The 24711-nt window shown below is 36.4% G+C and overlaps 1 pseudogene; it reads left to right on the top strand.

The window, feature by feature from the left end:
• Positions 1 to 18470: 18470 nt before the first annotated feature.
• LOC140531458 (olfactory receptor 6C2-like) lies at positions 18471 to 19405 on the top strand (annotated as a pseudogene).
• The last annotated feature ends 5306 nt before the right edge of the window (positions 19406 to 24711 follow it).

Genomic DNA, 24711 nt, shown 5'->3' with positions numbered 1-24711 from the left:
CCGTATACAGAAACATTTGGACCCTTGAGGGTTTTGATTTAAAAGTCACTAATGAATCTACAATATAATCAACTTGGGCAAAAGACTTTTAACAGGCAACCTTGGAGCCAGTGCCAACAGAGACTGGAAGATGCAGCAATAGCCTCATAAGCAAATCAGGGGCACAACAATGAGGCACATGATGAAGCAAGTGCCTGGCATCTCACTGTCCATTCCCACATCGTCTAAAGAAGTCATAATCTGAACTCAAGGGAGATACTCTTGAGAATTTGTTGATGGAAGCACAGTTTGGTGGGCAGCTCTATAACTCTCTGTCACAGGGATGCTGAATAAAGTGACCCTGGGCTCCAATCTAAGCAGTTCTTTTTCTTGCTTATTACTATAATTGGTTTTCATTCTTTTTCTATAAGAAGAAACATTTGTGTTCATTTCTATCCCATTTCCTAACATAAATTTCAATTACCTGCTAAGCTGAAAAAGTGGAATTGAGCTAATTGCTTAAGTTATTTTATGCCTATCAAAGAATCACAAAGTTTATAAGGCACTCAGAAACCCCTGTTTCAACTCCCAGAAATCCCGTCTACAACGTGTCTGGCTAAATATCAGCCAGTTATGAACTGAAGTCCTCTAGTAATGGGGAACCAACTAATTGTAAAGAAAATCCATTGCGTTTCTAACAGTTCTCATTATTAGGAAAGTTTTCTTTACACTGAGACATGACTTTATCTCCACACTAGTTAGCAAGTTCTCTGAAGTCAGGAATTCAAGGTTTTTTGGGAGTAGTATATGTAGTGTTTCTTTGTGTTAATATGGGCAAAATCTAGCACATAATTACATACTTAACAAATTCTCCTGGGTTAAGGAGCCTTAACACACACTTTTTCTGTTTTATGCAACGTTGGTTATACTGCCTTACGCGAAGTAGTTGCTCAATAAATATTTCTTTATTAACTGATTGATGATGTAATTTATGACACTGGAAATACAGAGATTTTACAGAAGGCCAGATCCCTGGTAAAACACTATCCAAGAACTCGGCCATTCAAGCTTTTAGATCTTACAGGCAAATCCCATTGCTCCTGAAGGAATGCATTAGTAGGTGCTTAAAAATGTTACCAAACTGGTCACAGAACATGGAGATCAAAAGAGAAAACTTTATGGCTAGGAGACTGGCAATACCTGTTTTGCTACAAATGATAGGAAATGATCTTGTTTCTCATCACAAAGCTGATCAGGAATCAGTTCTAATCCATATTTAGAACATGTCTTTGCTCTCTCCCTTCTAATTTATCCTTCTTCCTACTGCAAAATAATTTTTCTTACATGTAGACCTCATCATGCCATTCTTCCATAAAAAAAATCATCAAATCCCATTGCATCCTGAGAAAAGTATAGACTCCTTAGTTTGTCATCCAAAGTTTTAAAAAATCTATTTCCATCCCATCTTCTGACCCTATATAATTTCATTCTAAACACTCGGCCCCTCCTCAAAAAAATTCTGTTTTCTATCCTCCAATACGTACATTATTTTCTCTCCTCTATTTAACTCACATTGATACCTATGCTTGGAATGGTATTGTTCCCCAATCTTCATTAATTAAATATATGCCTAATTTTTTTCTTAGTTTGAATCTTACAATCAACAAATACAAACAGAAGAATGCACCTAATATCTTTAAACCCTATAAACTCTTTGTCTATCTCCCATCTTCCATCTCCTTGCCAGAACTCTTTTTTTAACCAATCCCAATCATCTCACACATATGCTCTCCTCTCCCTCCCTCTGTCCTTCTCTCTCCCTCTGTTCTCTCTCTCTGTCTCTCTCTGTCTCTGTCTCTGTCTCTGTCTCTGTCTCTCTCTCTCTCTCTCTCTCTCTCATATGCACGTACACACACACACACACACACACACACACACACACAGAGACACACAGATTTTCTCTCCAATGCATTCCAGGGATATTCTTTGAAAGGCAGAAGTACACACAAAAACCACTGTTCTGGGCTTAGTGGCCTAAGGCACTCACTATTTCCCTCTCCCATGAAGAGATTTTATTGTCTGAACTGAAGCACATGGAAGTCAGATTTGATCCTGAAATAATCTGATTTTTAAATGGAAAAGTTAAACTATTTTCTCATATTTGCTGACTCTTCAAGTCTTAACCCCAGAGACCCAGGAAGAATCACTTAAAATTGAAATTTGTCTCAGGTTTAAGGCCTCTCAAAAGGCTGAAGAAAGAAAGTAACCAAGGTAAAATGTAGAGCACATATAGGACCACTATTTATTTTATTTGTATAGAAGAAATATTTAATGAACATAAAACTCACAAGGGTTCATTTATCAAAAAAACTTTTTAAAGCTACAGCAACTTTATTATTAGTGACTAACATCACTGTTATTATACTTCCCTGGAATATCTTAAATTTCAGAACCTGAAGTAATGAGTGTGTTATATTGATATCTTAAATTTCATCTTTTCTCTGCATCTCCAAAAAATTGTCTTCCAGTAGGCCAGACCTGGAATTAGGTTTGTGCTTACATCTGTTTGTCATTTTCTCCAATGTGAGGTCCTTGGGATTGTGCACTCTCTCCCTTTACTATCTGTGTCCGTGGCACTTAACATGATCTTTGATATATAATATACACTTCATAAATACTTATTTTAATTCATTCATTAAAAGAAATAAAGAATTTTTAAAATTGCTACTAGTTAGCTTATTTAAATATAATAAAAATTACTGTATTCTCACAATAATTTTACATATTGGTACTACTATACCATTAAAACTATCAAAAGGATAGATACTTTGGAGAACTAGACAAAATAAAAGCAAACTTCAATTGAATGGACAAAATGTCTAGACTCTCAAGAGAAATAATAATACAAAGTTGGAAAGGAGAAACAGAATTTTCCAGCACATTGTTTGTTATTGGTGAACTTTCTTTATATATGTAATAGATAGGTAGATAGATAGATAGATAGATGATAGATAGATAGATAGATAGATAGATAGATAGATAGATGATAGATAGATAGATAGACATAGAAAAGCAAATCAGCGGAACTACAATATGTACCATAATAAGCTGAAATGGATACACTAAATGAATGTAAAAAATTATACCAAAACTAAATTTGTAGAGAACAAGATCAGGTAACTTTCACATCTATATCTATGAAGAGAATTAGTAATGAAATAGAAGATCAAAATAATCATAAAACATAAAATCAGTAATTCCTTTTAAAATTTTTATTTTAGACTTGAATACTAAAACCTAAGTGCATAATAAAAAGAGAAAAAAAACTATAAACTTAAATATTAAAACTTAAATATAAAATAAGAAAATAAAAAAATGTCATGTGCATATGAAAGGATTAAAAATATATAGCAATAGGTTTCCATTCCAAGAAAGCCTATGTATTAGATACTATGCATCATTTTGAAAGCTGTTCATCTTTGCTTTACTGTCTTGTAGGTTTTCTTTTGTTCTCTGTTGTGCACTTTTTACTTCACCCACTTCTTTCCCCCACTCCCAGACTACAATTAAGCACGGATATATATGTAGATAGATAGATGGATAGGTAGATAGACAGATATACACATGTATAAATACACACACATATACTTTCCCTAAGAAATTCTACTCCTAATCTTTGTTTTTATGTTTCTGCATATCTCATATTTCCTATTGCTCCTGAATCTTCCACTTTAATTCTACCCACTACCTTGCCCTCCTGTTACTTAACCTAAATCCCCCTCCAATGATCCCTCCCTTATCCTCCTATTCCCATAAATCTAAACACCTTTTTTAATATACTCCTTTGACTTATTCCCTCTCCCTTGCCTTTCCCCCCCTCCCTATTCCCTTAGCATTTTATTTCTTTCTAAATTTAGAAATTCAAAATTAAGACTTTTACATTCTTCTAGATGATATGTATTGTTCCCTTTTAAACCCATTCCTGATAAAAGTAGGTTCCCAGAACTAACAGTCCTCCTCCTCATCTAATTCCTCTTTATGAGTTCTTCCTCTAACACGTCATTTGTATAAGACATTTATTCTTTTCAGCTCTTCCTGAAAAGTTTTGCTTTTTGAAGTCATATTATGCTCAGGTCGACTCCATTCTTTCTTATGAACTATCCAATCAGAATTAACAATCTTAGACATATGTTTTGCATTTTACATACATAAAATATAAGCAGTTTTTCCTTATTTAGTCCCTTGTAAATGGTTTTTGGTATGTACCTTATGTTTCTCTTAGCTCTCACATGTCAAATATTCTATTGAGTTAAGGTTTTGTTTTTTTAAACAAAATCCTGCAAGTATGAAAATTCATTAAATGTCCATTTTTTCATTCAGAATTATGCTTAGCTTTGATGGGTATGATATTTTCCGTCAGAACCCAGGTACTTTTGTTTTTCATTATATAGTGTTCCAAGACCTGCAGTCTTTTAGTGTCACCACTGCTAGGTCTTATGTGATTCTAATTTGTGGCACTGCCATACGTGAATTACATTTTTTCTTGCTGCTTGTAATATTTTCAGTTAAGGATTTTGGAATTTGAATATAATATTCCTGTGGGTTTTCCTCATAGAATCTCTTTCATGTGGAAATCAGTGAACTTTTTTTTTCTATTTTTACTTTCCCCTTTTGTTTTAATCCTTCAGGAAAATTTTCTTTATTTCTTGTATTATTCATCATAAATCTTTTTTTGATTATAGCTTTCAGGTAGTTCTGTTATTCTTATGGTTTCTCTTATTGATATCTTCTCCAGATAAGTTGCTTTTCTGATGAGATGTTTCATATTCTCTTCTACGTTTTCGTTGCTTATATTTTGTTTCATTATTTCTTGATCTCTTATAACTTCACGGCTTCCCCATGCCCAAAATTGATTTTCTAGGAGTCATTTTCTTCTTTATAAATTTCTGCTTTTACATTTGGTTGACTCTCTTTTCATGGTCTTCTTGTTTTTCTTGGACTGTTTTTTAGTTTTTTTCAAACTCTCGCATTTGATTTTTAAAGTCTTTTCAGTTCCATGAATTCTTTCGAGCAGGTGACCATCTGAAATTACTCTGGGATAAAAGAGAGTTTCTTTGCTTCACTATCCTCTTCAGAAGATGAACTGTGGTCTTTTACTCTCTGTGGTTGGATTCTTTCTCTTTTATCTTTCTCCCTTTTCTGGTAATAGCTTGATTTTTGTAATCACTTCTAACTCCTAGGAGATGGGGGATGGTGCCTCTCATCTCAGATCCTCTTTCACTTCCCTTCTCTGACTCAAACCCAATCCAAGACCTCCAGCCTGCTGTAAGTGCCCACAGCCAGTGGTGTCCCCACCACACTGCCTCGATACTCACCAGGCCTGTGCTGGTTCCTTCTTGCACCCAACTGCATGCAGCACAACTGGGTCTGGCATTTCTTCTCAGAGGCTCTCTTGATCCCTCCTGGCTCAGACTCCAAACTCTCCTCAGTGTCCCAGGGGTAAAAGTTCTTGTGGCTGAGTCTGAGGGAGCCTCCCAATACAGCTACTCCAGGGATTGCCACTTGTTTTTTAAGTGGATATAGGACCTAGCCAGGAGATCTTTATTTTTCAAAGGGACCAAACCTCATCCCAAGATTTTTCTACAGATCTTTTCTGATTGTCTCAGGAGGACTCCTATTCTGTTGCTTCTCTTATTTATTTTTAACCACTCTATTTGGCCTGTGGTACTGTTATCTTTTTTATGAAGGAAAATCTTGAAAGCTTGGAATTTTCTAAGGTACTCCACCATATTCCAGAATGCTCTTGATAATTTCAGTTACAAGAAATTGAAGAGCTTTTGGACAAACAAAATCAATCTTAGAAGCTGTAAATTTCAGGAGAGAAAGAAAAGGGAAGTCTGCATCAAATATCTCAGTATGTAGGACTGATATCCAAAATCAATAATGAACTAACACAAACAAAGAAGACAAATAAAATCTTTCCCTAATGGATAAATGGTAAAAAGATATTTAAAAAGTAGCTCACAACAGGAGAAGTGTAATCTATTTACAACCAAATGGAAGGCTCCTATAAATCAGTAATAAAAAGAAAGATGGAAGTTGAAACAACTCTGAGATTTCAATTCTTACCATACAAGTTAAAAAAAATGTCAAAAATGGAAACAGTTAATGTTGGGAGGGGCTGACAAAGTCCTATTGATAGAGTTGCAAATTATTGCAACCATTCTGTGAAAGCAATTTGGAATTACATTTTAATAATTTGCATTATCTATATATTTTGACATAAAAGTCCCAGAGGTAGGCATGAATGATAAGAATATCAAAGAAAAAATGGCCATACATGGATCAAATTATTCATAGAAGAATTTTTCTCTCTCTCTGTGTGTGTGTGTGTGTGTGTGTGTGTGTGTGTGTGTGTGTGTTAGAAAGGAATGAGAAGTCAAGGAAAGGTTCACTGACTAGAAAAAGGGAATGAGGATTATGGATATGAATGTGATGTAACACCATTACACCATAAGAAATTATTACTATGGGGAGTGCATGCAGCACAGTCCAGGAAGCGTGGAGTGTACCCTGACATGGTGGGGACAAGATCCTGAACAGACCTAAGGGAGCCACCAGCAACATCAGTCCCAGATTGCTCAACCCACAAACAGCTTCAAAGGTAAGTGGAGAGGGGAGCTCGGTCTGGATGCCAGCAGAGGCAGCTTCCATGTATGGATCCCTCCACCTACAGCCCCTGGCAGAATTGAGCAGGAGATCTGAATCTCAGACCTGAGTTCAACCCTGACAAAGTACTCAAAAGTCAAATAACTGGATGGGAAAATGCCAAAAAAAGGGAAAAAAGAATAACACAATAGAAGGTTACTTTCTTGGTGAATAGGTATTTCCTTCCATCCTTTCAGATGACAAGGAAGAATTTAACTCTTCAGAAGAAGACCTAAAAGTCAAGGTTTCTTCATGAAAAATCTCCAAAATAAATATGCAGTGGCCTCAGGCCATGGAAGAGCTCAAACAGGATTTTGAAAATCAAGCAAGAGAGGTGGAGGAAAAATTGGGAAGAGAAATGAGCGAAATGCAAGAAGAACATGAAAAGCAAGTCAATAGCTTGCTAAAGGAGAACCAAAAAATACTTAAAAAATTAATATCTGAAACAACAGACGAACTCAAATGGCAAAAGAGGCCCAAAAAGCCAATGAGGAGAAGAATGCTTTAAAAAAGCAGAATTAGCCAAATGGAAAAGGAGGTTCAAAAGCTCACAGAAGAAAATAGTTTTTTTAAAAAATGAATTGTAACAGATAGGAGCTAATGACTTTATGAGAAACCAATAAATTACAAAAAAAACCCCAAAGAATTAAAACATAGAAGATAATGTGACATATCTCACTGGAAAAAGAACTGGCCTGAAAAATAGATCCAGGAGAGACAATTTCAAAATTATGGGAGTACCTGAAAGCCATGATCAGAAAAAGAGCCTAGACATCATCTTTCATGAAATTATCTAAGAAAACTGCCCTGAGATTCTAGAACCACAGGGCAAAAAAAATATTGAAAGATTCCACAGGTCACCTCCTGAAAAAATATGATAAGAGAACCTCCTAGGAACATTGTAGCCAAATTCCAGAGTTCCCAGGTCAAGGAGAAAATATTGCAAGCAGCTAGAAAGAAACAATTTGAATACTGTGGAAATACAATTGGATAACACAGGATCAGGCAGCTTCTACATTAAAGGATCAAAGGGCTTGGAATATGACATTCCAGAAGTCAAAGGAACTAGAACTAAAAGCAAGAATCACATACCCAGCAAAACTGAGTATAATACTTCAGGGGAAAAATGGTCATTCAATGATATAGAGTACTTTCAAGTATTCTTGATAAAAAGACCAGACCTGAAAAGAAAATTTGACTTTCAAACACAAGAATCATGAGAAGCCAGAAAAGTTAAATAGAAAGAGTAATCATAAAGGACTTTGTAAAGTTGAACTGTCTATATTCCTACATGGAAAGACAATATTTGCAACTCTTGAGACTTTTCTCAGCATTTGAGTAGCTGGAGGGATTATACACACACACATACATACATATATACACATACATATATAGGTATATATGTATGTGTACACATACATATATACATATATGTGTATACACACACACATATATATGTATAAAATCCATACATGGGGACAAGTGGGGTAAGGGGGATGATAGGGAAGGGATGGAGGGAAGGCAAATGGGAGAAGGGAGCAATTAGAAATAAACACTTATGGGGAGCGACACGGTAAAAAGAGAGAATAGCATAAATGGGGAGCAGGATAGGATGGAGGGAAATACAATTAGTCTTACACAGCATTACTATTATGGAAGTCTTTTGCAAAACTATACATATATAGCCTATATTGAATTACTTGGCTTCTCGGTGGAGATGGGTGGGGAGGGAGGAAAGGAAAGAAGATAGAGTTCAAAGTATTAGGAACGAATGTTGAGAATTGTTTTTGCATACAACTGGGAAATAAGAACTATAGGGTAATGAAGTATAGAAATCTATCTTGCTGTAGAAGAAAAGAAAGAAGATGGGGATAAGGGAAGGGAGGGGTGTGATAGAAGGGAGGGCATATTGTGGGAAGGAGTAACCAGAATGCAAGACATTATGGAGTGGGGGAGGGGAGAGATGGGTAGAAAATTTAGAACTCAAAATTTTGAGAAAATGGATGTTGAAAACTAAAAATTAATGAATAAACATTTAAAATTTACAAAAAATGAAATTATTACTATTAATAATTCAGAGAAGCATTGCAAGACTTCTATGAGCTAATGGATAGTGAGGTAAACAGAACCTTGTTTCTGATCTTGGAACAACTTGTTAGAGGAGTGTCCAGGGATAAATCCGAAATAAGATAGCACCACATAAGTCCAGATAAAGCCTCAGAAAAAAAATATATCCAGGACACAGAGATTTCATGAGTAAGTGGAAGAAATAAAAAAGAGATACAGAATGGAAAAGCTAGGGAAGAAAGAATGGTGAAGAAAATGACAACTTTAGCAAGAATTAAAACATAAGAGGCAAAGATCTAGCTGATGTCTTTGTTTTTCCTAAAATACTTCCAATATTCTTTGTAATCTTTATTCAATATTATTGATATCTAGAAATCTTTTAATAAATGAGAAATACTAGTGGTATTTACAAAGAAGCATGACATAGCAAATATTCAAATACTGTAAAATATCAGGAAACATTATGGAGTAGTATTTAAATGATCTAACTCAAATTTTCAATTAAATTCAATTGAATTCAGATCTTCTAGCAAAGTTAATAATTCTATGTGCAATTACAAATCAAATTCACCAATTTAAGTATTGATTTTGCTCCCTAAATTTGTTATTTCTTGGAATGACATTCATAGGATTTGGATAAAGTATATTTTTATGCAAATTTAGTAACTCATCATTAGCAAGAGACCCCATGGCATGATGACAGTTACAAGCAAGGCTGACCAATTAGAATATTTTTCCTTTCATGATGATGCTAAAGTTTTTTTTTATCATCTCATCTTTTTCTGGGAGTTATATGATCTTTCATTTGTCTTTATGCATCCTGCTTTTGAGATCCTGATTTTTTTTTCATTTTTTTTGCATAGTAAGCATATATTTTTTTAAAATCTTGTTTTTTGCTTCTTTTGTTCAAGGTTTTTCTTCCACTTCTATGTAATTGAATTCTCGATCAATTAGTTTGTCTTTTACTTCTTTGGTAAAGCTTGCCATTATACATTCAAGTTTTTCTATTCTGCTCTTTATTTCTGCTGCACGGGACATAAATTCCACTTTCACAATGCTTATGTTCTCCTCAAATGACACAAGGTCTTCTGTCTCAACTGTTGAATCATTTCCCTTCATTTTTTGGTATTTGTTCTTGCTACCTAAATTCATTTACCAGATCTGGATATAATATTTCCTTCTTTTATTACTGATTTTCCTTTTTATTTATCTATTTGTGTTCAAGGTCTTTAAGATTTCCTCTTCCTAGAATCTTAGGTACTTTCAGTCTTTTTTTCCCTCTTTATTTTCCTTATTACTCATTTTTGACTCTGACTTTGGTTTCCTGAAGGATTTATTATTTGACAAAAAGTACTGGAAAAAGTAGGCAGCATCCTGGAAGAAATTGGGTATAGACAAGTATCACACAATACACCAACATAAGCTCTAAATGGAAGCATAATCTAAATATAAAAGGTCATATCATGAAGTATTGGAGCATGGTAGAAATTACCTTTATTTATGGATATAGGGAGAATTCATGATTAAATAAGGGAAAGAGAGGATCAAGCAAGATGAAATGGACAAATTATTACATAAAGTTAAATTTTTGCACCACCAAATCTAATGTAGTAAAAAAATATAAAGGAAACAGATAACTTGGGAGCTGGGGGATATTTGCAATGAGTTTCTCTGATAAGATCTCAAAGAAGGAACTGATTCAAATTTAAAAGAATAAAAGTCATTTTCCAGTACATGAATGATCAAAGGACATGAACAGGTCATTTTCAAAGGAAAAAAAAATCAAGCTATCAATAACGATATGAAAAAATGCTCTAAATCCTGAAAACTCAAGAAATCAAAATTAAAGAAACCTTGAAATTCCATGATAGCAAAAAAAGGAAAATGAGAAATATTTGAGGAGTTGTGAGAAAATAGGCACCCTAATGCAAAATTATAATTGTTTCTAGGCATTCCATAAAGCAATATAAAATTATATTGTAAAAGCTATTAAATTGTGCATGTCCTTTGACCCAGCTCTACCACTGCTATGTCTAATTCTTGAGTAGCTCCAACAAAGAGTACAAGAACTCACATGGTCAGCCCTTTTTGTGACAGTAAACATTTGGAAACTAAACATATCTTCCTATTGGAGAGTGGCTAAGTGATTTTTGCTATATGTAATAGAATATTATTTTTGATAAAAATAATGAAATAGAATGTTTGCTAGGAAAATGGGAACATCTTTAATGCAGAAGGAAATGAAGGAACGATGAAAACAATTTACACAATGAAAACAACATTTTACAAAAAAACAACCTTATAAAACTCTGGAACTCTAATCAACACAATGATAAATCAGGAGTAGGAAGAATGAAGATGAAATGTACTGATGAGATACTGAAAGAGCGGTGATAAATCCATAATTCAAAAAGTGATATATTTTTCGACATGGCAAATTTGAGGATTTCATTAGTTGAGCTATGTAGCTACTTGCTGAGGCCTTTATATTTCAGAGTGTTTTATTAATTTATCAAGAAGAGGGAGGAAAAGGGAGAGACAAATTAATTTTAAAGACCCTAAATACCGCTTCTGCTATGATAAACCACAATTATTTCAATATAATTTCTTCCTATGTAGTGAAATTTCTCTAAATAAAAGCTTGGGAGCTGTACCATATTATCAAAGAGGAATGATTAAAATTCTTTTTCATATTGCATCTAAAAAAACTTTTCAATGCCTAAATTTAATTCTGTAAGGCTGATATTGGACATGAATAGAGTATTTATTGGAAAAAACACATATTCCATACCAGAAGTTTTAAAATGAACTCTATGAATGTTTTAAAATACTGTTTTGCTAAGACACATATACTGTATAATAAATTAATATCTTTTTTTATTTAAAAAATTTTGCAAAGTAACAAGTAAAGGTAGGGGGATATTAGTTCTTAAAGAATCTTGGAAAACTTCTAATGAAGCCAGAGGCTTTAGCAATACTACATAAAAGAGAAAACTTCAAAAACAAAGATTTTTTTCCTAAGCCATAATAGAAATTGCCTGGTATTTGGTAGAAATAATGCTGATACTCTAAAAAAGAGAATGACTAAAATCTGTTCGAAGTTGAGAGGAATTACAGTATGTGTGTAGGTGCAGTAAGCATGACACTGTAAAACTTTGTCTAGGAAGCACAATGGGAAAAATAACTAGCAACATCTACGGAGATGCTAAGGTGTGACCAAAAAAGCAACGGGAAACAAATATCCAGGGAATTTGGAAAAGAGATCACCAACTTGGCTGAGCACATATAAACCTTACCTGCTTGAAACCCTACTTAGGACACTATGAATTGACTACAGTATTAGTCAATGGTGGAAGGTTGAGCACTCGTAAATGTCTTTTTTTAGTATATACTCTGATATGAGTGGTATTTATCTCAATAAAGAAATTAGTTCCTAGGTGGAGTTTGGTGAATCTTCTTGACTACAGACACTTCATAAATGTTTGTTTTTATAGGATTTCACTTTTAAGTGTGGTTAATGATTGTAAACACAAGAAAGGACAGATATGGAAGTGCCCAGATTATGTAGATGGGAATAATGAGCAAGACAAATGAGAAATAACTTGGAGTGCACCTGGAATTTTCTTTGAGGAGGGTGCCTCTGAATCAAAGGTTTTCTTAAGAATTAGCACTCTGACTTCAAAAAAAGGAGTTGATCATTTAAGATAGATATTTTCAGGGAAGGCTTCTGGCAGGAAGTAGAATTTGAGTCTATGTATTTTAATGGAAGGGTCAGACAGACACTGAAGATGCCCTGGTTGAAAGTTATGGAGAATAGTTAGAGATTCTATGCAGGTTTTTGTAGCTATTCGATTTTGCTGAATCTTGAAATATATAGATATTCCTTTGATGCTGGTCAATGAAAAGCTTGTCAGGAAACTAGACCATTGGTGCAGTAAGGAAAGGTTTATGGATGGAACACTGGTTTGGTGATTAGAGGAATTGAGTTGAAGCAGAGATGTGAATTTGAGGCGATCCTGGATTGCAGTATAATTGCAAATCAGTGTGGATGGTGTGAAGGAGAATGACTCTAGAGATGACTAAAATTAAGGGTTCATTCATAGACAGGACCTTCACAGTACAGAGGTGAGAAAGAGTAGCTGAGTCCAAGAGTGAGTGTGTTGAGTCCTAGGAGCACAGATATGGGAAGCTTAGTCATTATCTGGGAGGTCATAGAAGAGAGGATAGGAGCCTTCCATCACAGGAGGTTGAAGAGAGGGAATGCTAGGGAAAGGTGGAGATAGGTACTTGTAGCTCCACCCTAACACTGTGCCAGGTTCTATCTATAACAGAAAGGGAGGTAGAAACTTCGGGATCTCACAGCAAATGAGCTAATAGAGATTTCTTCCAAATGTGGCCTGCCAAGGGAATCCTCAACAGCTTCCGTAAAGAGCTAAGAATTCCTTAGACAATGTGGGAAGGAACAATGAGATGCCAGAATTAATCATCTGAACTGGATGCTTAGCACCTTGACAATCTGATGCTGTTATTACTTCTTCAGGTCTCTGTGGGGAATGGCAAAAGAGATGCATATTTAAAGTCATTTTGCCAAGATTAATTAGATGGCAGATTCATCAGTGACTTTTGAACTTGAGTCTCCAAAGACCCTTTTAGTTGTGAACTCAATTGATCCCCATGCACCTATAGCACACAGAACAGACAAAACAAATATCCTTTGTCCTTAGCATATAATTTGGAGGGAAACGCCCCCCTTCCCAGACAGGTGAGACTTTCTGTCACAACAAAGGCAGGTCCTGCAGTCCCCTTCCATCAACATGGTTTTATCTTCCTTGTCACTATGTAGAGTTCATGGAACTATTTTACATTTTAAACTTGAGAGAGGATTTTTCATTCAATAACATTTTAGAGATGAAAAAAGGAGAAAGAATTTGGATAATGTCCTTGAGAGTTCCAGGAGATCAGAAATGTGGAGAGCTCTGTCCATTACCCAGCCTAGCAGTGAATGTAAGATTATGGATGCATGAGAGAAAACGAGTTCAGAAGTGCATATACACCTCTCCCTTAAACAGCACCACTAGTGTTTGACTTGTGTAATGATAAGCCATGATTATGCCACTTGCCACTGAGACATAAGCCTGGTTAGAAAAGTAAGTATAAAAGGGTGTGTTTTAACACTATTGTTCCTTGTGTTAGAGCTGTGGTTGAATGAGTGTGGCTGCTTCCACTTTGCAAAAAAGTATTGTAAAAAATTCAGCAAGTACTATGAATGTTCCAGCATGAAGTCTACCATCTCTTTCACAGATCTTTTTTTTCTTCTGAATCACATGGTCATTGCTTTTATTTTTCGATGGAAGGTAGGCCAGGGTTATACAGTTAAGTTACCTATGTGATTTCAGCCGTCCAAAGAGCTTTCTCTTTTACCATATGTTCCATATCTCTTTCATTTCCTTAATTGTGGTTATGTCCTTTGAATGAACAGAGTTAGTCACTAAGAGAATTGACACATGGAGTTCCTACTTTTTAAGTTGCTCAAGAGATTCTTTATATCAAAACTGGCTGAAACCAAGGCTCTGAGAGGAAGGACATACTGTTGCAAGAAGAAGGAAGGGTAATGCTTCCCAGAGAAGCAAGAATTGTTTCTTGTGGCACAGTGGGGTCTAGGTGTCAGAGGAAGGAGGATAAAAAAGGTCAAGGAGACAAACTCAGAGACAAGTTTCTACTATGCCACAATTCTGGCTCCAGAAGTCACTCTTTGTGGAATTTTTATTTTTACAAAACCTAAACAAAACAGAAGTTGCTTCTCCAATGGTCATGCATTCAGGAACTCAAGATGTCCATAACATCTTGAACAACCAAGACATGTTCCCTGTCTGTGATGGTGTCTGCAACACTGGATTCTGCACAGTGTGACCTGGATATATATAACCTTAGCTGTGACATGGAATTCTCATTTCTCAAAATTCAGGAGGAATCCTCCTAAGGGGTCTTTGTAGAGAATATTTTTACAGCAACCAAGCAAAATCCATTATTACAACTAATTAGGTTTTCCTGAAGAAGTCTAATCTAGGGAAGCATGGAGGAAAATTGAATGCAGATGGGAAACATTTTTATAGCTACTGACTAGAATTAACTAATAACTAGTGAGAAACAAATGTGACCATATTCTGCCCAAAGCAAATGAGATTGGCTGTACTTTAACCTTAGAATCACATGTACAGAGTAAGTAGACAGACATGGCATCTACAAACATGCAAAACAGCACTGGCAAAACGTGATGCTTGACTATGGTTACGTCTCATTGCAATGTTCCACTGTGATGGAGCAAATCTGTTCCTGTCTGAAATGAAGATAGAATACACAATGGTTAGAACAAGGATCCTGAAATACAGGGAGAATGTCAATAGGAATCTTGTCACAACACACAAGTTGACACCTCTAAGTGGGGAAAGAGAAAGTTCTAGGTTTTACTCTCCAATTTCTAGTGCCTTTGTATAATAAACCCATTTCAACCTTCTTGCACTCCAAGACAAAAGGCAGAAAGAATTCCATTCCTTTTGCTCCTATGGTTATGCCTATCATTTAACACGGCCTCTATTATTGTTCATAGAAATAATTTAACATACTATTGTTGTTTAGTCATTTCAGACTCTTCATGATTCCATTTGGAGTTTTCTTGACAAAGTGAATTGCCCTTTCCTTCTTGAGCTTTTTATAGAGACAAGAAAACTGAGGCAAATAGGGTTAGATGATTTACCCAGGTTCACACAGCTGCTAAATGTCTGAAGCTGGATATGGACTCAAGATCATGAATTTTCCTAACTTCAAGTCTGGCACTCTATTCACTGTGCTCCTTAACACATTTTTACCTTACAAGATAGGAAAAGGGGGAGCAAAAAAGAAAAGGTCAATGAACCAATATTCCCTACTCAAGTTGGTCTTGTACAAAAGCAAAACAGATAGCAGTCTTCATGGTATAGTGATGCGTGCATTGCCACCTCATCCATAAACTCTAATGCCACTTCCAAATAATAATATATCTCCTTCTAAAAGTTAAACTGTTCTTTTCAGAGGGAGCACATTTGTGATAATTTCCATCATGTTCGTTCCTTTATTGGGTCTTGTGTTACTTCACTAAAGAAAAAGTTAGTTAAATGAGTCCAGTTCCAGGGTATAGTGGAGGTTCAAGGCAAGAGAAAAGGGGAAAAGCATTAGATCCCAATTTGGAGAGTGAAATAGAGTCCCCTGATAACTCTAATGATGACCTCCTCTGATTTGAATTTTTCTTAAGCTAGACCTCCCTGTCCTTTGCTTGAAAGGTCTCACAGATAAAAAGACCAGAGGATATACAGGAAGTAGAGACAAGTGCAACTGCACAGCTAAGGTAAGAAAGAAACATGCAGAAAAAGTTGATTCACAATCAAAACTACAAATGAGACAAAGGAAGTAGATTGTTAGGGCTAAAGATCTGTATCTGTAGGTGGTGATGAAGTGGCCTCAGAGCTACCCAGGGCCTGAGTAATTTTCTTTATTCCCAATAAAACTTGAAACAGAGATAGCAAGGAAATCATCTGAATGGTTGTGGAGGTCACATGAATCTAACTGGTAGTGGAGAGATACCTTCTAGTAGAAGCTGACTCTACATGAATAGGCTTGGGCCAAATGGGTCTGTGCCATGGAATTTCCTCATCTGGAATAGGTGTGGGAAGAAGAGGTGTGCTCCCTCCCTAGCTGTGGATGCCTCCTCTCTGGAAGATTGTGCTTCCTCCTTGTACAATTACTGGTCCCTCAAATCACCTTGTGCTCCTCCAGCAACATGCTGCAAAATTTTCCCCCCCGTTCCTGGGTCCTGTTAACATTCTCTCCCTCTCTTAAGTATTCCTCCCTCCACATCCTGAATTCACCTAATTCTCAAAGCAATTATTGACCTGTCTTCTATAGAAAGATTTCCCTCTCCCTTAACACTAGCAGTTATGATAACACAGACCTCTGCTCCACCATCACTCTTTCCAGTGGTGAACAGACCCTATAATGTTTCTGCTTCTTATTATGGAATCAGAGGACTGATTTCCTCTTAGTGTGGTTCTTAGTCTGGACTGTAAGGCAATGTCTTGGTGAAGTATTTTTTGAGAAAGCATGTGGTCAGAGAGAGAGGAGATCAGTGCTCATAGGTATTAGTTATAGCAGAAATGAGCATGGATGCAGGGTAGCACATGGTAGATACAATCAAGTCAGAATGGTTTCAAGAAGAGATTCCTAATGGGCTTCAGCTCCTTTAGCCACATGGCCCTAAAGGATATTGGGACGTGGAGAGAATGGTTGATGGGAATGGTGGGAAAGTGCTGGGAAAGCACTGATGCTTTCCACTAAGACTTCAAATTCAACACTTCTATTGCTCTAAGTCCTAGGCCTGATTTCCTCTTAAATCACTGTCCACTCCAGCCTCAACAATCTCAGCCTTGTCTTGGATATAATAGATAAACTCTGCCAGATAACACACCTTTGGTGTTTTTTTCTGAGTTCAGTGATCTTAAAAGAAGATAGAGCTTGCTCAAGGAGAAGCTACAAGAACTTAGAACAATGTAAGGGATGTGTGGTCTGATTGGATAGTAGCCTGGTTTTATGATAAACAAAAGAGCTCAAAGTGGTATGAAGTCAAAGAGAAGAAATTGGGCCTTTAGAGGGGCTACATGAATGCAAGAATTTCCCACAGAACCAGTTAGTGAAGTTCAAAAAGTATACTCAATACAAATACATAAGATCATGAAACATTTCCTCTGTTTAAGTATTAAATTACAAGATAAGAATTGAAAACTAGCAATAACCACTAAAATGCAATATTTTTTACAAAAGAAATTCAAATTAAACCCTTATTATAATTCTGAGGTTTGAGCTCATACTTCTTATGTATTGACAAAGGTAAAAAAATAGAGGAAACTACACAATGTGAGGGTGATTTCGAAAAATTAGCCGACTAATATACAATTGTTAGAAGGATCCATAAAATTATTTGAAATTTTCTTGAGAAAAGTAATGAAATGATTCATAAATTTTGACCTACTGATAGTAACACTGAGTATATATCCTAAGGAGGTCAAAGACAGAAAGAGGTCCCACATATATTCTAAGAGATCATGGGACTTTCTTTGGTAGCAATGAAGTAGATTCAAGGTGAGTATCTGACAATTGGGTAATTACTGAAAACTTTGTACTACATGAACATAAATGTAACTGATATATACTTTCAGAGGCGGTCATTGTGCTAGATTTACTTTTTTTTGTAGGTCACAAAGGGATTCAGTGAATGAAGTGTATCTGCAAATAAACTTGGTGGGAAAACTAGAGGTATCAATTTAATCTTTTTAGATATTGCAAATTAAGGAAGTAATGGGGTGGAACTAAGGAACTAAGAAACAAAGGAAAGATAGATTGAGGACAAAAGCTTCTATAAAAATGTATTCTCAGTCACTGACACACATGTCAAAGTCATTGAGGATAACATCATGTTGGTATTTTTTTTTTTAGGTAGTGAAAGATAAAAGGACTGCAGAGTTACTTCTAAGCATTTACATCCAAATTGCATTGCCCCCTTATTTAATGATATCTCTTCTCAACTCCAGTCTCTTTCTAGATCTCTCTCTCTTTCTCTCTCTCTCTCTCTGTGTCTCTCTCTTTCTCTCTCTCTGTCTTATAGATTCATTGAAAGACAGAAGTCACAGATGAGAAACCATACTGGGATAACATTATTCATTCTCCAGGGATTGACAGATGACCCACAGCTACAAGTTCTGCTTTTTATCTTTCTTTTTTTAACCTACATGCTGAGTGTAACTGGGAATTTAATCATCATCATCCTTACTTTGGTGGATCCTCACCTTAAAATTCCCATGTATTTTTTCCTTAGGAACTATTCCTTCTTAGAATTGTCATTCACAACTGTTTGTATTCCCAGATACCTGTACCACATGTCAACTGGGGACAATACTATGACCTATAATGCATGTTTCACTCAATTATTTTTTGGTATCCTCTTTGGGGACTCAGAATTTTTCTCTTAGCTGCCATGTCTTATGATCGTTATGTGGCCATCTGCAAACCCCTGTACTATACAACCATCATGAACAACAGAGTCTGTAACCAGCTCCTCCTGGGTTGTTGGCTATGTGGGTTGATGATCATCATTCCACTACTTGGTATGGGTCTTGAGCTAGAATTCTGTGACTCTAATGTTATTGACCATTTTGTCTGTGATGCATCACCAATGCTGGAGATCACATGCTCTGACACACAGTTCATAGAAAGAATGATTTTAGCTTCTGCTGTGTTGGCACTCATCATCACCTTAGTGTTAGTGGTTCTGTCTTATGCCTATATTGTCAGGACTATTCTCAGATTTCCCTCAGCTGAGCAAAGGAAAAAAGCCTTTTCCACTTGTTCCTCTCACATGATTGTTATCTCTATGACTTATGGCACCTGCATCTTCATCTGTATCAAACCTTCTGCAAAAGAAGGGGTGGCTTTGAATAAGGTGGTGTCAATACTTGCAACCTCAGTGGCGCCAATAATGAACCCCTTTATTTACACCCTGAGGAATAAACAAGTGATACAAGCTTTTAGAGACACATTCAAAAGGATGGCATTGATTTCAAAGTGATAAGACATAAGTGAAACTCAGATGTAATTAATAAAAGAAAATCTGAATAGTTTTAAATTCTTTTTCTGGGTCCCATGATCCAGTTTCATTATCTTACTAATGCCACCTCACCCATAGACCATAATACCTACTTACAATTAATCAGGAAGACGATACACAAAAGAAAGCTGAAAAGTGGTAAGAAGAAAACAAGTTCCCTGCGTGAGGGTATGGTAGAGAAATCAGTCAGAGAAGTACCAAAGTAATGCAGTTAGGTGAGAAATGAGGGAAAGTTTGAGTTCAGCTTTTTCTTAACTGGAGGTTAAGTTCATGGCTGCACCATGCAATCAGATTCAGAAGGTTGATTGGTTGGTTGCTTGGCTGTCCTTCATTTTCAAAGAGGACCAAAATGACATCCCCATGATAAACTGAAGTTTCAGTGTGTCTCAGAATTCTTTACCACAGATTAGGCACAGGTAGTCCATGTGAATATTTCAGGTGGTTACTCCAAATTTGTGCATCCTTCATTTCCAATTCTGCTTTGCTCATGAAGCACAGCACCTTTTCTGCTGTGGGTATGACATGCTGAGTCGTCCTGTGCCAGTGCCTTCCATGTCATACAGTCAAATCCAAAGTTCTTGAGAGAGACCTTGAGAGTGTCCTTGTATTGCCTCTTCTGACCTGTGATCACCTGTCCCATGTGAGTTCTCCATAAAATCGTCTTTTTTTCAAGTGTACATTTTGCATTTGAACTACATGGCCAACCCATCAGAGCAGCTCTCTTTGAGGCATAGTTTGAATGCTTGACAGTTCAGCTCGAGCAAGGACTTCAGTGTCTGGTACCTTATCCTACCAGGTGATCTTCCGAATCTTCTTGAGGCAGTTCAAATGGAAGTAATTCAGTTTCCTGGCATGGTGCTGGCAGATTGTCCATGTTTCAACAGGCATGCAGAGGGTAGCGATCAGGTAAACTACCAAGACTGATGAGATCCTGCAAGGTGACCGTCATCCCAATAATGAGCTTCCCAGGGCATGCTGAAGATGTCAGAGTAAAGTAACAAAATGAGACATCAATTTTGCCTAGAGATCCATGTTACAAAATACGAAAGCCCAAATACTGAGATCCCCTCCCTGAACAATGAAATTAGCCCTATGTAAATTGCCACATGGGATTTTTGGCTTAAATACCTTCTAAGGCAAAAGAAAATGCCTCAAAATAAAATATATTTTCAAGATTGAAAGTATGGAAGGTGCCCTGAAATTAGAAATTAGAAACCATTCCCTTCCATCTTTTACTAACATCTATTTTTCCCTCAGTGACAAAATATGGATTTTTCTCCCTCCATTAAAAATATCTCCTTCTTCTTGCATTCCAGAACAACTCATTTCTAGCACCATATTTCACATATGTATAAGAGAAAAAATATCATTCATATGCCCTTTTCTATGTCATTGTGTCACCAAGGCAAAATTCACAGCACGGGTGCTGACTATGAACATGCCAGTATAGTTCTCAATTGCAAAATATAAAAGACTCTCCATATAGAAGGCAGAAGAAAAACATTTATTTAGACACCGAAAAGCCAGGTTCCAGAACCAGAAAGCAAAATCCATCATGGTGACCAAGAAATTAATAAACATGATCACCCCAAGGAGCTAAGCCATTCCAAGCCTCCCTACCACCAGGGCTTTCTCACAAGCAAACACTCATGAGTCTGAGCCCTGCCACTTGGGCCTGCCTGACTGCATCCTCTCCCCTCTGACACAACTGCACTCTCACTTCCTCCTGGTTCTGCTCCACCCTTTCAACAAACTCCTTCCTACACAGGCTCCATGTGACTTAATGGGCCTATTAATGAATAGGAAAGATTCTCCAATTAAATTACCATTACATTCAGCCCCAAGATCTTTCCTATTCATTACATAGATCGGTGAGGGCAATTGATATTAACAGAACTTTAACAAGGATAACCAAAAAGAAGCATATAAAACAATATCTTAGCAACTGGTATCAACAGAATTCCACAACAGTGTAACAGGGATCACACAAAATGAGCACATAAAACTAATATTTCAGGGTGGGGCATGAGCACAAACACCCTATCATTAACCATCCAAAAAGGGGGCCGAAAATCTTGGGGTAAAGAGCAAAGGTCTTTTCTTCCATAACTACTTCCTGTTAAATGGATATAGAGCTGTCCCTGCTCCAAGAGGTCCCATTTGAGAGATCTGTTCTTCACCTTGCATCCAGAGCTTGGTCATCTTCAGATCCAGAGATGACACATCATCATCATGGATAGGGCGTGACATCCAGTTTAAGCAATCAGGCACCTGCAGGTGGAAGGTACTAAGCCTATAGGAAACAAATCTAGCAGACAAGTTTAACAGACAAAAAGCCAAAAGAGAAACAAGGAAACAATAACCAGAAGCAGAGTAGATACAGGGTCAGCTGTGGTTCTGGAGTCCATGAACCCACTATCATAGCCTTGTTGAGGGTAGAATATATGAGTTAAGAACATAATTTGGTAATCATCCTCTCCTGAATTAAAAAGTTCTTGTATTATCTTTCCCATGTGCTATAATTTCCTCAGCCTTTGAAATGTCGTCTGACTTCTGTTTTACCCATATGTTAGCTAGCAATTTTATTTTATAAGTAGAACCCAACTCTTCAGTTCCTCTGCTAGTTATTTCAGAAGGAGGATCGGTTTTCACAAGGAATAATAATTACTTGAACTATTCTATCATTTTTACAAAACTGTATGGGTTCATCACCTAAATTTTGTAATGTCACAATAATTTCTCCTTGATAATTAGAATCTATCACCCCAGCCAATACATGTATTCCTCAAGCCTCTAATCCTGACTTAGGTAATAGTCATCCAAAATTATTCTTAGGGATTCTCATACATGTTCCAGTACAGATTGTTCTTATTTCTTTTCTATCCAACCAAAAGTCCTCTAAACAATGTAGATATATCCTGCCAAACTAGGTGTCCCTGTATATGGTGCTGGAATATCTGACCTCACAGTTCAATACTCAGCATTTGGAATCTTATGTGTTTATTGCTTTCTACTTGCAGATCAGGGGTTATCATTCTGACTAGAGGTGTACTTCCTCCCAACTGTCTAGTATTCAAATTACATAAAGCAATGAACAGATTATCTTTCCAATGTTGATAAGAATTATTAGGACTTAACTTCCTTAACTGTTCTTTCAATACTCCATTCATTCTTTCCATTAACCCAGACACTTGTGCATAATGTGGAACATGATATATCCATTCTGTGTTGTTTAATACACAATTTCTCTTCATTTCATTATCTTTGAAGTATGACCCATTGCCATTTTGAATCTCCATTGGGGTTCCATAATACAGACTTAGGGTATCTAAAGTTTTATAAATGGTTTTCTGGGTCACATTCCTGTAGGGACAAGCCACTAGGATACCTGAAGAGTTGCCAACACAAGTACATATAAATTTGCACCCTTTATCTTGGGGTAGGGGTTCAATATAATCTATTTGCCAAATCTGGGCTGGTACTTTTCTTCTTGCTATCTCTCCAGTTACTACTCAAGTAACAGTTTGTTCCTTTTCCAACTAACATATATAAATAACATTCTTTGATTACTTGTTTTAACAGTGAATGAGAGACACAAATACCTCAGTCTTGTGCACTCTGGTGTGTGGACTGGACCCCGAAATGGCCAGCCATTTCATGGACTCATTTTGCTAGTACTGGATCATCAGTTGGTGTCAAAGTAGGGACCATATGTTTTGTAGCAATCTTTGCTAGTCCCTCAGCATGTGCATTGTACTCAAGTTCTGGTGTGATGAGGGCCATGTGAACACCTGCACGAAAAAACTAACAAATTGGTAACCAAAGACACCTCTGATATATCTTCCCATAATTCTTTGTCCCATACTTGTTTGCCATGAATTTCCCAATTTTGATTTTTCTACATGGGCTAATCCATGTAGCTAACCTATTAGCTACTGCCCATGAATCAGTGAATAAAACACACTGTTCTCCTTCTTCTGCTTTGATAGCTTGGTGTACTGTCATAAGTTCAGCATATTGACTACTTCCACCAAAGTCAGCCTAGTACATGGGTTATAGGCTACCACTTTCCAATGTCTCTTGTGGCCCAAATGTTTTGCTGTCTCATCAGTAAAACATACGTGTCTCTTTTGTTCTTCAGTTAATCCATCATATTCCCTTATTTCATTTTACCAAGGATGGTAGCAATTATTGCTTTGGTTAATAGGGTGTACTATTTCCTTCAGTATCTATGTTTGCTATAGATTCATGTAAAGCAGAAACTCCACTTTTGCCTGTTTTAGATTTATTCTGAATATATCATTTCCATTTAATTATGCTGGCTTCCTTTAATTATGCATGTCCAATTCTATGAGAAGCTGGGGTACTCATTACCCAGGTCATAATTGGGATTCCAGGTCTTACTATTACCTCATGGTCTAAAGTCAGTTGTTCAGTCTCTACCAAAGCCCATTATGCAGCTAGCAACTGCTTTTCAAAATGGGTATAATTGAGCTCTAGATGAAGGGAGTTTCCCTAGACCAAAATCCTAAGGGTACATTTTGGTTTTGTTGTTTTTCATAAACTCTAGCTTGCATATTCATCCTGTATAGCCACTAGTAATTCCACTGGGCCACTTTATATATGCCATAAATCTAGGACCAATTGTAAAACAGCCTTGGCTTCATCAAAAGGTTTGGTTTGCTCAAGTCCCCAATCAAATTCATAGTTTTCCTAGTAATTTTATATAAAGGTTTCAAAATTTGTCCCAGATGTGATATGTGATGTTGCCAAATTCAAATAATCCTATAAACTTTTGGGTCTCTTTCTTATTGGTGGGGATAGAAAAATCTTGAATCTTTTGTTGGGCTTGTGGAAGAATCTTTCACAGCCCCTGATTCCACTGTATACCCAAAATCTTTATGGTTTGAGCTGGCCCTTGAATCTTTGCAGGGTTAATCTCCCACCCTTTACTTTTCATATGCTCAATTAAAAGTGTCAAACTCTTCTCCACTTCTTGCCCTGTATCATAATATCATCTATATAGTGGGTAAGCTGTACACCAGGAAGCTATAATTCATCCAAATGTTCAGCCATAATCCTATGACAAATAGTGGGGTTATGCATATATTCTTGTGGCAAAAGTATATTGTCAGCCCTGCCAAGTGAAAGCAAATTGGTTCCATTGTTTCAAATCTATTGGGATAGTAAAGAAAGCATTGGCTAAATCAAAATAGCATACCAAGTCCCATCATATTTCTGGATTTTTTCTATTAAGGTAATGGTAT

Source organism: Notamacropus eugenii, chromosome 3, assembly GCF_028372415.1.
Source record: "Notamacropus eugenii isolate mMacEug1 chromosome 3, mMacEug1.pri_v2, whole genome shotgun sequence".
Lineage (NCBI taxonomy): Eukaryota > Metazoa > Chordata > Mammalia > Diprotodontia > Macropodidae > Notamacropus > Notamacropus eugenii.
This window is presented reverse-complemented; position numbering and strand designations above follow the sequence as displayed.